This window comes from Mesoplodon bidens (genome assembly GCF_964165515.1).
Source record: "Mesoplodon bidens genome assembly, chromosome: 1".
In the NCBI taxonomy this organism is placed as follows: domain Eukaryota; kingdom Metazoa; phylum Chordata; class Mammalia; order Artiodactyla; family Ziphiidae; genus Mesoplodon; species Mesoplodon bidens.
The window spans coordinates 87001964-87017688 of NC_138176.1; the positions used below are offsets into that span (position 1 = coordinate 87001964).

The window sequence follows — 15725 nt, forward strand, 5'->3', positions numbered from 1 at the left end:
GTAAAGTAGAATGGGATAAAACTGTAAGACAAGCATGTGAATGGCTATGTAGACAGGGAATGAAAAATTTAGGTTTGGGTGCCTATATGGTCATAAACCAGACAATCCTGTTTAACTCAATATATTCTAAACCAGCGTATAGATTTTCCTCTTGTTCCTCTCTCTAATCGATCAGGGTTTGTCAAACTTTAGTATTCACAAGAATTTCCATATAGGTTTGCATATACAAAACCACATTTACAGGCATACCTTGTTTGATTGTGCTTTGCTTTATTATGTTTTGCAGATTTTTTTTACAAATTGAAGGTTTGTGGCAACCTTTCATTGAACAACTCTACTGGCACCACTTTTCCAACAAAATTGTTTTTAACGAAGGTATGTACATTATGTTTTTAGACATAATGTTATTGTACACTTAGAAGACTACAATATAGTGTAAATATAACTTTTATATACACTAGGAAACCAAAAAATTCATGTGACTTGCTTTATTGCAATATTCACTTTATTGAGGGAGTCTGGAACAGAACCCACAACATATATGAGGCATGGCTGTAGTGTATTTGCTGCTTGCCCCTCCATAAAACTGTGAACATCATGGGTGAGAAGAGGAAGGGAATGCATACATACTGAGCTAGGCATCATATAAGCAGCATCTAATACTATGCTCTTCTGACAGTTGTTACTTCCTTGTCAACTGGAGGTCAGAACATGTATTAAGTTGCCCAGTTGCCCAGTTCACATCACATAGCAGGAATTTGAACCAAGGCCAGATTCAAACAAAAGCCCAAACTCTTTCTGTTTTCCACTTTTCCTAGGCAAATATATACCAGCCTTGGAAACGTGTCTTCAATAAAAGAAAGGAAAAGTGATATGCTTGGGGACAGGAAGTGACCAGTAGGTGTTGCATAAAAACAAGATATGTCAAGTTAAACCTCACCACCTCACGATTTTACCTTAAGCGGTCTTCACTATTAACAGTCATCTCATATGACACCTTTGGATGAGGGTTTGCTCTGGGTAGGTTTCCTATGTATAAACTATCAACAGCCAAAGATGGATGTATGGAATCACCTCACTCACTATATTCCTCAAAAAAACACAATAAGCTATTATAATAATCATGCATTTTTTTTCTTTGCTTCTTAGCAAGCCAAATCAGAGTTTTGTTGTGTGTTTATGTGTATATGTGTTTAACCACAGTAGTAATTATGGTGCTATTAAATAGACAATAGCAACTGTGTTTTCATATTATTTAAGTTAAGATGGAAAAACACCCACACCAGTAGAAGTCTTTTAAAATATTAAACTTTGATTTTAAATTTCCATACTTAGAATTAAAAGAGAAATTTTAAGAGAGGATAGTAAAACCATGACTCTCTTAAAGATATAAAATGAACATATCAAAAGATTTTATTTAACTCATTAAATAAAAAGGGAAACAGATCAATGTTGCAGCTTCTTCAAAGGAGAAGTCAGACCCATTAATTTATATGAAGTAAGGGAATGTTGAAATGAACTTACAAATGGACCCAAAGCGGCTTTTTCCATGGGTAGAATTAGAAGAATTATTATATGGTTATCAGCTATTTACAATTTAGAGAGTTGTAAAATAGTTCAAAAGCAAGGAAAGGTGCAGAGTCCTTTACAGAATCAGATAATCTCCTGGAGGCTCCAGCATTCCACTGAAAGGATATCTAGTAGTTTCTTTAGTTTATTCCAAAGTCTTAAATTTTTCCTTACAAAAAGTACCTGATAATTCCTATAAAACCTATTTTCTAAAATAACAATTTTTAAAAAGAAGAGCAATTATTTTAAAAACATCCTGTTTATGCCTAACCATGTTATCGTGTTTCTTGGTTTCCTCTAGCAGCTGAAAAGTACACTAAATAGTTAGACAGTGTTCATGGAGAGTACTTGTTTAATGCCTATTTAGACATTACTGTGTCAAAATTTGTTTTCAGAGCCCTTCTTGCACTTGCATAGAAATGTATGAGAAGACCTGAACAGGGCAGGTAAGGAGCCAGAAAACAATATTGGGTGCGGTGGTAAAACAACCTGGGTGGGGGTGGGGGTGGGGAGCAAGGTTCCAAGTCCACACCTGTGGCTTAAGTTCACTGAAAGGACACAATTTAATAGATGTGTGCGTAAAGAGAATATGGTGGTGTTTTCCAAAGAATTGTTGAGGAACATCTACATTTTGGGGTGAATAAGGTGATTTGCAGGTACACATACCTACAGAGCCTCAAAGCATTAATTCACATAGTGATTCAGTTCTAGGAAAGCTTTAGAAATGAAATGATGTTAGATATCCTGACAGAAAAAAAGACCAACTTACAGGGCTGGCATTGAGGATCAAGTAGGATTTGGTGGATGGGTGTGGAGATCAAATGATAGAGCGTGTATGTGGGGGGGATGGTGTGTGTGTGTGCATGCATGTTCATGAGAGAGAGAAAGAGAGAGTGTGCACAACAGAAGGCTTACTGATGCAAACCTGTGGCCTGATTACCCATAAAGTTGTCTTTCCCTCAATACAAAGAATAGATTATACCCACAAAATAGACTCACAGACATGGAAAAAAAACTTATGGTTACCAAAGGGGAAAGGGGGGAGGGAGAGATAAATTAGGAGTTTGGGATTAAAATACACACACTACTATATATAAAATAGATAACCAAAAAGACCTACTGTATAGCACAGGGAACTATACTCAATATCTTGTAAAAACTTATAATAGAAAAGAATCTAAAAAGGAATATATATATATATATATATATATATATATATATATATATATATAACTGACTCACTTTGCTGTACACCTGTAACTAACATAACATTGTAAATCAACTATATTTCAAGAAAAATTTAAAAAATAAATTCACATTTGCTAATATATATAATTTTAATAATTTAATATATAATATAAATTATATATAATTTTTAATTGTGTATAATTTTTAACATATATATACACACACATAAACACATACCCATAGATCCTACCCGCCAATCAGAACAGTCAAGCATATATATGCAAGAGGCAGGAACATTGTGGTATTATATTTATAGGCTTCTTTTTTATAAAAGTTTCAAAAATCAAAACACATAGCTATTTCAAGATGGCACAGTGGTTATATTTCATCATTTGGCTTTTTTGTTTAATAATCTTTCTTTTTTTGTACTGTATGCCTTTGAGTAATTCTATTCAAATCTGTAAATTTCTGTAGCAGTTTCTACTCAATCTGTGTAAAATGACACACCTTTGGATTATACTTCTTCCTGAAGAATTATCAAAACATTGGTATTGAATTTATTATCACCCACCAAAATACAGCACCTGCTATGCTGTCCCTCTGCTATTGAGTTGTTTCTGTGAATGCCATGTTTAGTAGACTAATCTCAGTTTCATTTATCTAAAGTGATAAGTGAGAGACAATAGGATTTTTCCCACAATGCCTATTTTAATATAGTAGAAATCTGAAGAATAAACATGTGGGCAAGTGAAATCTAGACTACATATTATATTCAGACTAGCAAAAATTGATAAGTTCCCCTAATTAAGGCCTTCTTTAAAAATTAGCATTGGGATATTTTAATAATGAATTCTAAGACCCTAACCCTAACCCTAAGAAATAGAATGTTGTCCAAGAAATAGAAAACAAAAGGAGCAAATGAGTACTTTTCTAAATGCTAATAGCACAGTCTGCCAGTTTCATCTGGGGTCATTTCCACCAAGCATTTGAATAAATGGCCTAGAAGAAGAAAATCACAATAAAGCATAATTACTATAGGCTTGAGGATGACATTGTCCTGGTAAAGAACTAAAGAATGCAAATAGGGGCTTCCCAGGTGGCGCAGTGGTTGAGAGTCTGCCTGCCAATGCAGGGGACACGGGTTCATGCCCTGGTCCGGGAAGATCCCACATGCTGCGGAGCGGCTGGGCCCGTGAGCCATGGCTGCTGAGCCTGCGCGTCCGGAGCCTGTGCTCCACAACGGAGAGGCCACAGCAGTGAGAGGCCCGTGTACTGCAAAAAAAAAAAAAAAAAAAAAAAAAAAATAGACCATGAAGCTAAAATAATCTTTATGAGAGGAAGTCAATGGATGTCAAATAATTAACAAGTACCTTTTTGGTTTAGGCATTATTCTAAATGCTAGAAATATGGAACAGTAGAATATGTGCCATCATAATTATCTGTAAATTTCACAGTGACTGTGATAATCCCAGCTTGACTTCATCTTAGTAAGTGGTAACTATAATAGTGTGCTTTTGATATTGTAGGTTACATAGAGGCTTTTTGGTAGTACAGGAGTTAATACTGTGGTATCTATGATCCTCTCTAGAAGAAGATACCAAAGACAAAATGGCCATTACTATGAAACAAAAGTAGCAGGTAAATGAAATCATTAGAAGATTCATATTAAAGATTGGAAGGGAAAATTTCTAAGTTTCTATATTTTTTAAAAAGGCTTTTAACTGATATATACAGCAGCCCAAGTAAGCTCTAAATAATATAATGGCAACCTGATGGAGACAAAAATGTAGAGGAATAAGGGGTGCTGTAAGAGGTGAAATAGTTGAAGAGTATGAAAGAAATACACAAGATTGCTAACACCTATGCAACTATGAGTTGTTTCTATCATGTTGAAAGCAAAGTATATGGTAGTCATAATCTTTTAACTGGTCAGAATAGAGTGCAAACAGGAGGCCAGCATATCTTTAGTTGTGCGTACTTGCCCAATACCAAAGAAATTTGAGTGAGCTGCTTTTGTGGATGGCTATTGAGCAGTGAGAATATCAAGAAACATGGTTTCCCAAAGCTACAGACTGCCCTGACCCTAAATGGATAAGTGAGCCATGGAGCAGTGAGTTTCCTAGAGCCTATCTTTTATCAATTCTCTCTTGATAGAACAAGCCTCTCTTCCTATTCCTCTTCTCTAGAAGAAGGGTTCCACAAAGCTGGCTTTATTCTGATTTCTGTGATAAGCCTGTGCCATGTTTTATCATATATTCACTAGAAACACTAGAGGGTAAAAACAAAAAAAAATGCCCTCAGTTTGCCTATTCTGACAACAATGATAGAAAAATGATTTTTCTTACCGTCCATGGCATGGCCTATGTTAAATCTGTTGCTGATTTCTTTCCTATTGCCTTCCATGACATTACACTATTTTTTCCCCTTTCTCTTCTCTGTTTACTCCATTTCATTTTTGTGGAGTTCTCTCCTCTTATCATGAGTCATAAATTGTTTTCTCTCAGAGTTTGCCCTGAGCAATTTTATCACTTGGAATTCACTGCAGAAAACAAAGTTTTCTCTAGCTACTGTAAGCAGTAAGGAATTTGCTACAGGGTATTAAATTACCTACAGAGTCATTGGGAAAGTCTAAGAAACAGACTCAAGGTTGAACTTTCAGAAACATCTTCAAGGACACAAAACAAAAGACTGTCCCTTAAACCAGGAAGCCATTTGTCGAATTGTGAAGGTGCCACTTGTTCATCTACTGACTCCAGAATGGGAAAGATGCCACTTTCAGATGGTTCTTAAAACTGAAGCAGCATACACAGCAGCAGAATTACCCTCACTTTACTTTTACTTTCTAAATCTCACATAGGGACATCCAACTGGTAGAATCCAAATCATATCCAGAATCCTAAATGCAAAGGAGTATGGAAAATGTAGTTTTGGCCTTCTAGCCTCTGAAGTAAGGATGGCATATTAGAATAGAATGAGTTGGATCTATATTCCATTGGTTACTCAATACCCAAATACATTCTTCCATCCACACTTAAATGCTAGCAAAAATTCAATAGCAAACAAACAAACATATAACCTAAACAGATCATTTAAAAGTGGGAAGAGGACCCAAATAGACATTTCTAAAAGGAAGACATATAAATGGCCAACAGGTATATGAAAAATGCACAAATCACTAATTATCAGGGAAATGCAAATCAAAACCACAATGAGATATTACCTCTTGGTAGAATGGTTGTTATCAAAAAGACAAAAGATAAAAATTATTGGCAAGGATGCAGAGAAAAAAGAATCCTTGTGCACTGTTGGTACAGCCATTATGAAGAGCAGTACAGAGGGTCCTCAAAAAATTAAAAATACTACCATATGACCCAGTAATATATACCCCTTCTGAGTATATGTCCAAAAGGAATGAAAGCAGTATCTTGAAGTGATATCTGCACTTTCATGTTCATTGCAGCATTAGTCACAATAGCAAAGATATGGAATTAACCTGTGTCAATTGAAAAATGAATGGATAAAGAAAATGTAGAGAGAGAGAGGTCAAGATGGCAGAATTGGAGGATGTGAAATTCATATCCCCCTTATAAATTAAGCAAAATAGCATAATACAAGATTAATACACAGAAATCTTTTGCATTTCTTGACACTAACAATGAAATATCCAGAAAGAGAAAGTAAAAAAAAATCAATCCCATTTAAAATTGCATTAAAAAAATACCTAGGAATAAACTTAACCTAGGAGATGAAAGACCCATGTGCTGAAAAAGGAAATTGAAGATTATTCAAAGAAATGGAAAGATATCCCATGCTCTTGGACTGGAAGAATTAATACTGTTAAAATGCCTCCACTACCCAAAACAATATACAGATTTAAGGTAACTCCTATCAAAATACCCATGACAGTCTTCACAGAACTAGAACAAATAATCCTAAAATTTATAAGGAACCAAAAACGGCCCAGAATTACCAAAGCAATCTTGAGTAAAAAGGACAAATCTGGAGGCATAACACTTCAAGATTTCAGACAATACTACAAAGCTACAGTAATCAAAACAGAGTGATATCAACACAAAAAACAGACATATAGATCAATGGAACAGAGTAGACAGCCCAGAAGTAAATCCACACACCTTTAGACAAGTAATCTACAACAAAGGAGGCAAGAATACACAAAGGAAAAAAGAGAGTCTCTTCAACAAGTGTTGTTAGGAAAGCTGGACAACTACTTGTAAATAAATGACATTAGAACACTCCCGAAGAAGAACTAAAATCTTGCATCCTGTGGAACGAGAACCACATTCACAGAAAGATAGACAAAATTAAATGGCAGAGGACTATGTACCACATGAAGGAACAAGATAAAACCCCAGAAAAACAATTAAGTGAAATTGAGATAGGCAACCTTCCAAAAAAGAATTCAGAATAATGATAGTGAAGATGATCCAGGAACTCAGAGAAAGAATGGAGACAAAGATCGAGAAGATGCAAGAAATGTTTAACAAAGACCTAGAAGAATTAAAGAACAAACAAACAGAGATGAAACAATACAATAACTGAAATGAAAAATACACTAGAAGGAATCAATAGCAGAATAACTGAGGCAGAAGAACTGATAAGTGACCTGGAAGACAGAATGGTGGAATTCACTGTCATGGAACAGAATAAAGAAAAAAGAATGAAAAGAAATGAAGACAGCCTAAGAGATTTCTGAGACAACATTAAACACACCAATATTCACATTATAGGGGTCCCAGAAGGAGAAGAGAGAAAGAACCCGAGAAAATATTTGAAGAGATTATAGTCGAAAACTTCCCTAACATGGGAAAGGAATTAGCCACCCAAGTTCAGGAAGCACAGAGTGTCCCAGCCAGCACAAACCCAAGGAGAAGCATGCTGAGACACATAGTAATCAAACTGACAAAAATTAAAGACAAAGAAAAAGTATTAAAAGCAACAAGACAAAAACGTCAAATGACATACAAGGGAACTCCCATAAGATTAACAGCTGATTTCTCAACAACTATTATACAAGCCAGAAGGGAGTGGCATGACATATTTAAAGCAAAGAAAGGGAAGAACCTACAACTAAGATTACTCTACCCGGCAAGGATCTCATTCAGATTCAATGGAGAAATCAAAAGCTTTATGGACAAGCAAAAGCTAACAGAATTCAGCACCACCAAAGCAGTTGTACAACAAATGCTAAAGGAACTTCTCTAAGTGGGAAACACAAGAGAAGAAAAGGACCTACAAAAACAAAGCCAAAACAATTAAGAAAATGTCAACAGAAAATACATATTGATAATTACCTTAAACATGAATGGATTAAGTGCTCCAACCAAAAGACACAGGCTCACCGAATGGATAGAAAAACAAGACCCATACATATGCTGTCTATGAGAGACCCACTTTAGATCTAGGACATACAGACTGAAAGTGAGGGGATGGAAAAAAGATATTCCATGCAAATGGAAATCAAAAGAAAGCTGGAATAGCAATACTCATATCAGATAAAATAGACTTTAAAATAAAGAATGTTACAAGAGACAAGGAAGGACACTACATAATGATCAAGGGATCAGTCCAAGAAGAAGATATAACAATTATACATGCACCCAACATAGGAGCACCACAATACATAAGGCAAATGCTAACAGCTATAAAAAAAGGAGATGGACAGTAACAGAGTAATAGTGGGGAATTAAACACCTCATTTACACCAATGGACATAATCATCCAGACAGAAAACTAAGAAGGAAACACAAGCTTTAACTGACAAAACAGACCAGATAGATTTAATTGATATCTATAGGACATTCCATCCAAAACAGCAGGTTACACTTTGTACTCAAGTGCACACGGAACATTCTCCAGGATAGCTCACATCTTGGGTCACAAATCAAGCCTCAGTAAATTTAAGAAAATTGAAATCATATCAAGCATCTTTTCCAACCACAACACTATGAGATTAGAAATAAATTACATGGAAAAAACCGTAAAAAACACAAACAGATGGAGGCTAAACAATACGTTACTAAATAACCAAGAGATCATTGAAGAAATCAAAGAGGAAATCAAAAAATACCTAGAGACAAATGACAATGAAAACATGATGATCCAAAACCTATGGGATACAGCAAAATCCGTTCTAAGAGGGAAGTTTATAGCAATACAATCCTACCTCAAGAAACAAAAGAAATCTCAAATAAACAATCTAAACTTACACCTGAAGGAACGAGAGAAAGAAGAACAAACAAAACCCAAAGTTAGCAGAAGGAAAGAAATCATAAAGATCAGAGCAGAAATAAATGAAATACAAACACAGAAAACAATAGCAAAGATCAATAAAGCTAAAAGCTGCTTCTTTGAGAAGATAAACCTTTGACCACACTCATCAAGAAAAAGAGGGACAAGACTCAAATTACTAAAATTAGAAAGGAAAAAGGAGAAGTTACAATGGACACCACAGAAATATAAAGCAACATAAGAGACTACTACAAGCAACTCTATGCCAGTAAAATGGAGAACCTGGAAGAAACAGACAAATACTTAGAAAGGTATAACCTTCCAAGACTGAACCAGGAAGAAATAGAAAATATGAACAGACCAATCACAAGTATTGAAATTGAAACTATGATTGAAAATCTTCCAACAAACAAAAGTCCAGGACCAGATGGCTTCACAGGTGAATTCTATCAAACATTTAGAGAAGAGCTAACACCCATCCTTCTCAAACTCTTTCAAAATATTGCAGAGGAAGGAACACTTCCAAACTCATTGTTCAAGGCCATCATCACTCTGATACCAAAACCAGACAAAGATACTACAAAAAAAGAAAATTACAGACCAATATCACTGATGAAGATAGATGCAAAAATCCTCAACAAAATACTAGCAAACAGAATCCAACAACTCATTAAAAGGCTCATTCACCATGATTAAGTGGGATTTATCCCAGGGATGCAAGGATTCTTCAGTGTACGCAGAGCAATCAATGTGATACACCATATTAACGTACTGAAGACTAAAAACCATATTATCATCTCAACGATGCAGAAAAAGCTTTTGACAGAATTCAACACCAATTTATGACAAAAACTCTCCAGAAAGTGGGCATACAGGGAACCTACCTCCATAATAAAGGCCATATACAACAAACCTACAGCAAGCATCATTCTAAATGGTGAGAAAATGAAAGCATTTCCTATAAGATCAGAAACAAGACAAGGATGTCCACTCTTACCACTATTATTCAACATAGTTTTGGAAGCCCTAACTACAGAAATCAGAGAAGAAAATGAGATAAAAGAATCCAAATTGGAAAAGAAAAAGTAAAACTGTCACTGTTTACAGATGACATGATACTATACATAGATAATCCTAAAGATGCCACCAGAAAATTACTAGAGCTGATCAATGAATTTGGTAAAGTTTCAGGATACAAAATTAATGCACAGAAATCTCTTGCATTCCTATGCACTAACAATGAAAGATCAGATAGAGAAATTAAGGAAACAATCCCATTCACCACTGCAACAAAAAAAAATACCTAGGAGGAAACCTACCTAAGTAGATAAAAGACCTGTACTCAGAAAACTATAAGACACTGATGAAAGAAATCAAAGATGACAAAAACAGATGGAGAGATATACCATGTTCATGGATTGGAAGAATCAATATTGTGAAAATGACTATACTACCCAGAACAATCTACAGATTCAATGCAATCCCTATCAATTTACCAATGGTATTTTTTACAGTACTGGAACAAAAAATGTTAAAACTTGTATGGAGACAGAAAAGACCCCAAATAACTGAAGCAATTTTGAGGGAAAAGAACGGAGCTGGAGGAATCAGACTCCCTGACTTCAGACTATACTACAAAACTACAGTAATCAAGACAATATGGTACTGACACAAAAACAGAAATATAGATCAATGGAACAGGATAGAAAGCCCAAATATAAACCCACACACCTATGGTCAACTACTCTATGACAAAGGAGGCAAGGATATACAATGGAGAAAAGACAGTCTCTTTAATAAGTGGTGCTGGGAAAACTGGACTGCTACATGTAAAAGAATGAAATTAGAACACTCCCTAACACCATACGCAAAAATAAACTCAAAATGGACTTGAGACCTAAATATAAGACAGGACACTATAAAACTCTTAGAGGAAAACGTAGGAAGAACACTCTTTGACATAAATCACATCAAGATCTTTTTTGATCCACTTCCTAGAGTAATGGAAATAAAAACAAAAATAAACAAATGGGACCTAATGAAACTTAAAAACTTTTGCACAGCAAAGGAAACTACAAACAAGATGAAAAGACAACCCTCAGAATGGGAGAAAATATTTGCAAAGGATGAGACTGACAAGGGGTTAATATCCCAATATACAAACAGTTCACACAGCTCAATATCAAAAAATGAAAAGAAAAGAAAACAACCCAATCAAAAAATGTGCAGAAGACCTAAATGGACTTTTTTCCAAAGAACACATACAGATGGCCAACAGGCACATGAATAGATGCCCAACATTGCTAATTATTAGAGAAATGCAAATCAAAACCACAATGAGGTATCACCTCACTCTGGTCAGAATGGCTATAATCCATAAAGTCTATAAATAATAGATAATAATACTGCAGAGGGTGTGGAGAAAAGGCAACACTCATACACTGTTGTCAGGAATGTAAATGTAAACCTCCACTGTGGAAAACAATATGGAGGGTCCTTAAAAAACTAAAAAATAGAGCTACCATATGATCCAGCAATCTCAGTCCTGGGTGTATATCTGGAAAAAAATGAAAACATTAATTTAATAAGATACATGTACCCCAAAGTTCATAGCAGCACTATTTACAATACCAAGACATGGAAGCAACCCAAGTGCCCATCAACTGACGATTGTGTAAGAAGATGTGTTATATATATACAATGGAATATTACTCAGCCACAAAAGAGAATGAAATATTGCCATTTTCAGCAACATGAATGGACCTAGAGAATATTATACTTAGTGAAGTAAGTCGGAGAGAGAAAGACAGATACTATATGATATCACTTATATGTAGAATCTAAAAAATGATACAAATAAATATACATACAAAACAAACAGACACACATAGAAAACAAACTTATGGTTGTAAAAGAGGAGTGGTGGGAGAGACAAATTAGGAGTATGGGATTAACAGATACAAACTACTATATGTAAAATAGATAAGCAACAAGAATTTACTGTATAACACAGGGAATTATATTCAGTATCCTGTAATAACCTATACTGGAATAAAATCTGGAAAAATAACCATATCACTTTGCTGTACACTTGAAACTAACACAATATTATAAATCAACCGTACTTCAATTTTTTAAAAAAAGAAATTGTATGTATGTGCATATATACACAATGGAATATTACCCCACTGTAAAAAGGAAATCCTGTCAGTTCCTCACGTTTGCGACAACATTGATGAATCTGGAGGACATTTTGCTAAATGAAGTAAGGCAGGTATAGAAAGACAAATACTGCGTGATCTCACTTGTATGTGGGATCTAAAAAAGTTGAACTCATAGAAGCAGAAAGTAGAATGTTGGTTGCCATGGACTGAGGGATAAGGGAAATGTGGAGATGTTGGTCAAAGTGTACAAAGTTTTAGTTATGCAAGAGAAATAAGTTCTGGAGCACTGATGTACACCATGGTGACCAGAGTTAATGGTATTGTATTATGTACTTGAAGTTTACTAAGAGAGTGTATCTTAAATGTTCTCACCACAAAAAAAGGTAACCAGTGAGGTGATGAGTGTGTTAATTAACTTGATTATAGTAATCAGTTCACAACACACATATATATATATATATATATATGTATCAAAACATCACATTGTACACCATAAATATATACAATTTTAATTTGCCACTTATTCCTCAATAAAGCTGAAAAACAGAACAACACCAGGAACAACATACTCCCACTGAAAATGATGGAACTATGCTTCATACACATTAAAAGAAGCTCATCTCTCATGAAAAAGAGACCCAAAGTCCCATGAGTTACTGCATCCACCCTGGATGAATACTCAATTGTGCTTTCGTTTAGTCACAGTACTATTTTGATAGGCTATACCTATGGACAAAATTATAAAGTTGGCCATCATCCATACACCATATATTAAATGGGAAGGAAAAAAGAAAGGAGACAAAGGAAAAGCATACACAGAACATGTGCTTTATACATACTTTATAATGCTTAAATATATTATACTAATACATATGAGTAGCTACCACAGGCTCTACTTTACAACTATTCACAAGGTTGTAGTTGATATCTGTAACTTCCTCCATTACCGTAGTCATGAACTCCCGTAAAGGGAGAACAGCACATTCAGGTCGCTACCACCAAGGCCAGACTCTCCCACCCTCTGTGGGCCTGCTCACCAGTAACACCTTAGAGGGCAGTCTCCACCTCACTTTTATCTCCAAATCTTGAAGAGGTGCATTTGTCTTGTGAAATTACATCCCAAACAGCAGCTTCCAAGGAGAAAAGGGAGTTTCTCACTTTCAAGTTTCTGTAAAGCAGAGCAGAGTTTGGAATAGATATGGAGTGACAGTTCACCACATCCATGACAGGACTCATTAGCTCACATAATCCTTCAGGGATCTTAGCCACTCACGGGACTTCAATTATAGTCCACAAACACTTGAGACCAGATAGTTCCGAATTAGATTTTCTTTTTAGATTTTAGAAATCTAAGGCACTTGCATATACTATTACCAATACCAACAGCAGGATTTAAACAGTACCCCATAATTGAATACATTAACATTTCCAAAGCAACAGGTATAAATAATCATACTCCTGGGGTTAATAAAGATTTTTTTTTTTTTTTTTTTGGTGCGGTTCGCGGGCCTCTCACCGTTGTGGCCTCTCCCGCTGCGGAGCACAGGCTCCGGACGCGCAGGCTCAGCGGCCATGGCTCACGGGCCCAGCCGCTCCGTGGCATGTGGGATCTTCCCGAACCGGGGCACGAACCCGTGTCCCCTCCATCGGCAGGCGGACACTGAACCACTGCGCCACCAGGGAAGCCCTAAAGATTTTTTTTAAGTTTAAATCAGTTTGTCAGACTTCGCTTACAAAGGCATTTGCAAGAAACTTCTAAACAAAATATTTTCAGTTTTCAGAGCATCTGAGATTTGGAATTGTGGATCTGCACCAATTGCTGTTGATAATTCCCCACCTGTACTTCCAGTCCTGAGCTCTGTATCCTTATATGTTTATGTCCACTCCTAACCTTCACACACAGAAAACCACACTGTTTTTCAAACTGAATTCAAACCCACTCTTCCTCACGTGTTCTCTGACCCAATGAAAGGTGTCAACATCTACCTATTTGTTGAAGCTGGAAACCCATATGTCATCCAAGAAAATCCCTCTCCCTCATCTACATTCAGAATTATTCCTTAAGTCCTGTCGATCTTACTGCCAAAGTATCTCTCCAACCTACTCACTGCTCCCCAAACACTGCCACTACCTTTTGGTTCAGACCACCAGCATATTTTACCTAGATTATGTAAAACAGCTTCCTATCCTCTAGCTTCCCACACCCAGTATTTACTCTCAAGGCAATAACACAGTGATCCTGTCATTTCCCTACTTATAACACTTCCTATCTCTCTCCTAGAGACTGTTTTCCCTCAGGAAAAAGTCCCTCTTCTGAACATTGTTTAGAAGACCCCCCTTTGCTTACCACTCTACTCTCACATGCTTGAGCCTCACTGCGTGCACTCCTTTTAGAAATTTGAGTTGATCCTGCTTTCCCTCACATCAAATCTTTCTTTCCCGTGGAACAAGCCTTTTGATTTTGCCAAGCTAACTCCCACTCAGCTGTCAGATCTCCACTTGGATGTCAGTCTCACTGAGCAGACTTCCCAAGGACCAGAGCCTGAGTTTTTTTTTTTCCTTAGTTTCTGCTTTATAACCAAGTGAATCAGTTAGACATATACATCGGTTCCCATATCCCTTCCCTCTTGCGTCTCCCTGCCTCCCACCCTCCCTATCCCACCCCTCCAGTCGGTCACTTAAAGCAACGTACGTGTCCCTTTCCTTCCCAGTTACTAAATTCTGTTCATTGATCTGCACCTGCCCTCACCCCCACCCCCACCTCAGGTTGTACCTTATGGGAAAACAATACCATATCTTCTTCTCTCTCTCTTTTTTTTAAATTGGGTTATAGTTGTTTTACAATGTTGTGTTAGTTTCTACTGTACAGCAAAGTGAAGTAGAGTTCCCTGTGCTCTACAGCAGGTTCTCCTTAGTTATCTATTTTACACATATTAGACCATATCTTCTTTATCTGACCAGTGCTTGCCAGGTACTAAAAATATTTGAATATGGGTTATAAGGACAAATGAATCTCTCTCCTTTCTCATTCTTTTCTACCCAACTCAAAACTCCTCTGTCCTGTAAAGAAACAAGTAATGTGTCTGAGAGACTTGAAATCTCAAGAAAAGCAGAATTGGAACATTACAACAAAATATGAGACAGACAAATCAGTTTCCAAAGGAGTCACTTCTCCCTATGAGCCATGAGCATATAGATGAAGGCTGACATAAAAGCTTTCACGAGAGAAACAGAACAAAATCTGAGGGAAGCAGCTGCAGAGAACATGCTGTAATCAAAATAGCATGTAATACAGGAAGACAGAGTGAAGGAGGCTACAGCAGGGAATATCACTTTTTAAATATCACTTATTACACCAAGATCTTTGAACAAACAAGAGGAGCCAGGGGCTCAAAGAAGGTGCTTGGAGGCCGAGAAACAACACTAACGCCACAGTCTTGCTGCCACAAGCAGGTCCTTCATGAGTCTGCCTGAAGAACGATGAAGAAAAATATTTATACTTGGGTGGTTAAAAAAAAGAGGAGGGCTTCCCTGGTGGCGCAGTGGTTGGGAGTC

The 15725-nt window shown here is 36.4% G+C and overlaps 1 long non-coding RNA gene across 1 annotated transcript in view; it reads left to right on the top strand.

Annotated features, from left to right (window-relative positions):
* Positions 1-287: 287 nt before the first annotated feature.
* Positions 288-15725, top strand: part of LOC308620929 — a 63315-nt gene continuing 47877 nt past the window's right edge. The window contains exons 1-2 of the long non-coding RNA XR_014016360.1: positions 288-375; positions 1965-2015. This is a non-coding gene — a long non-coding RNA (uncharacterized lncRNA). The remainder of the gene's footprint in view (positions 376-1964; positions 2016-15725) is intronic.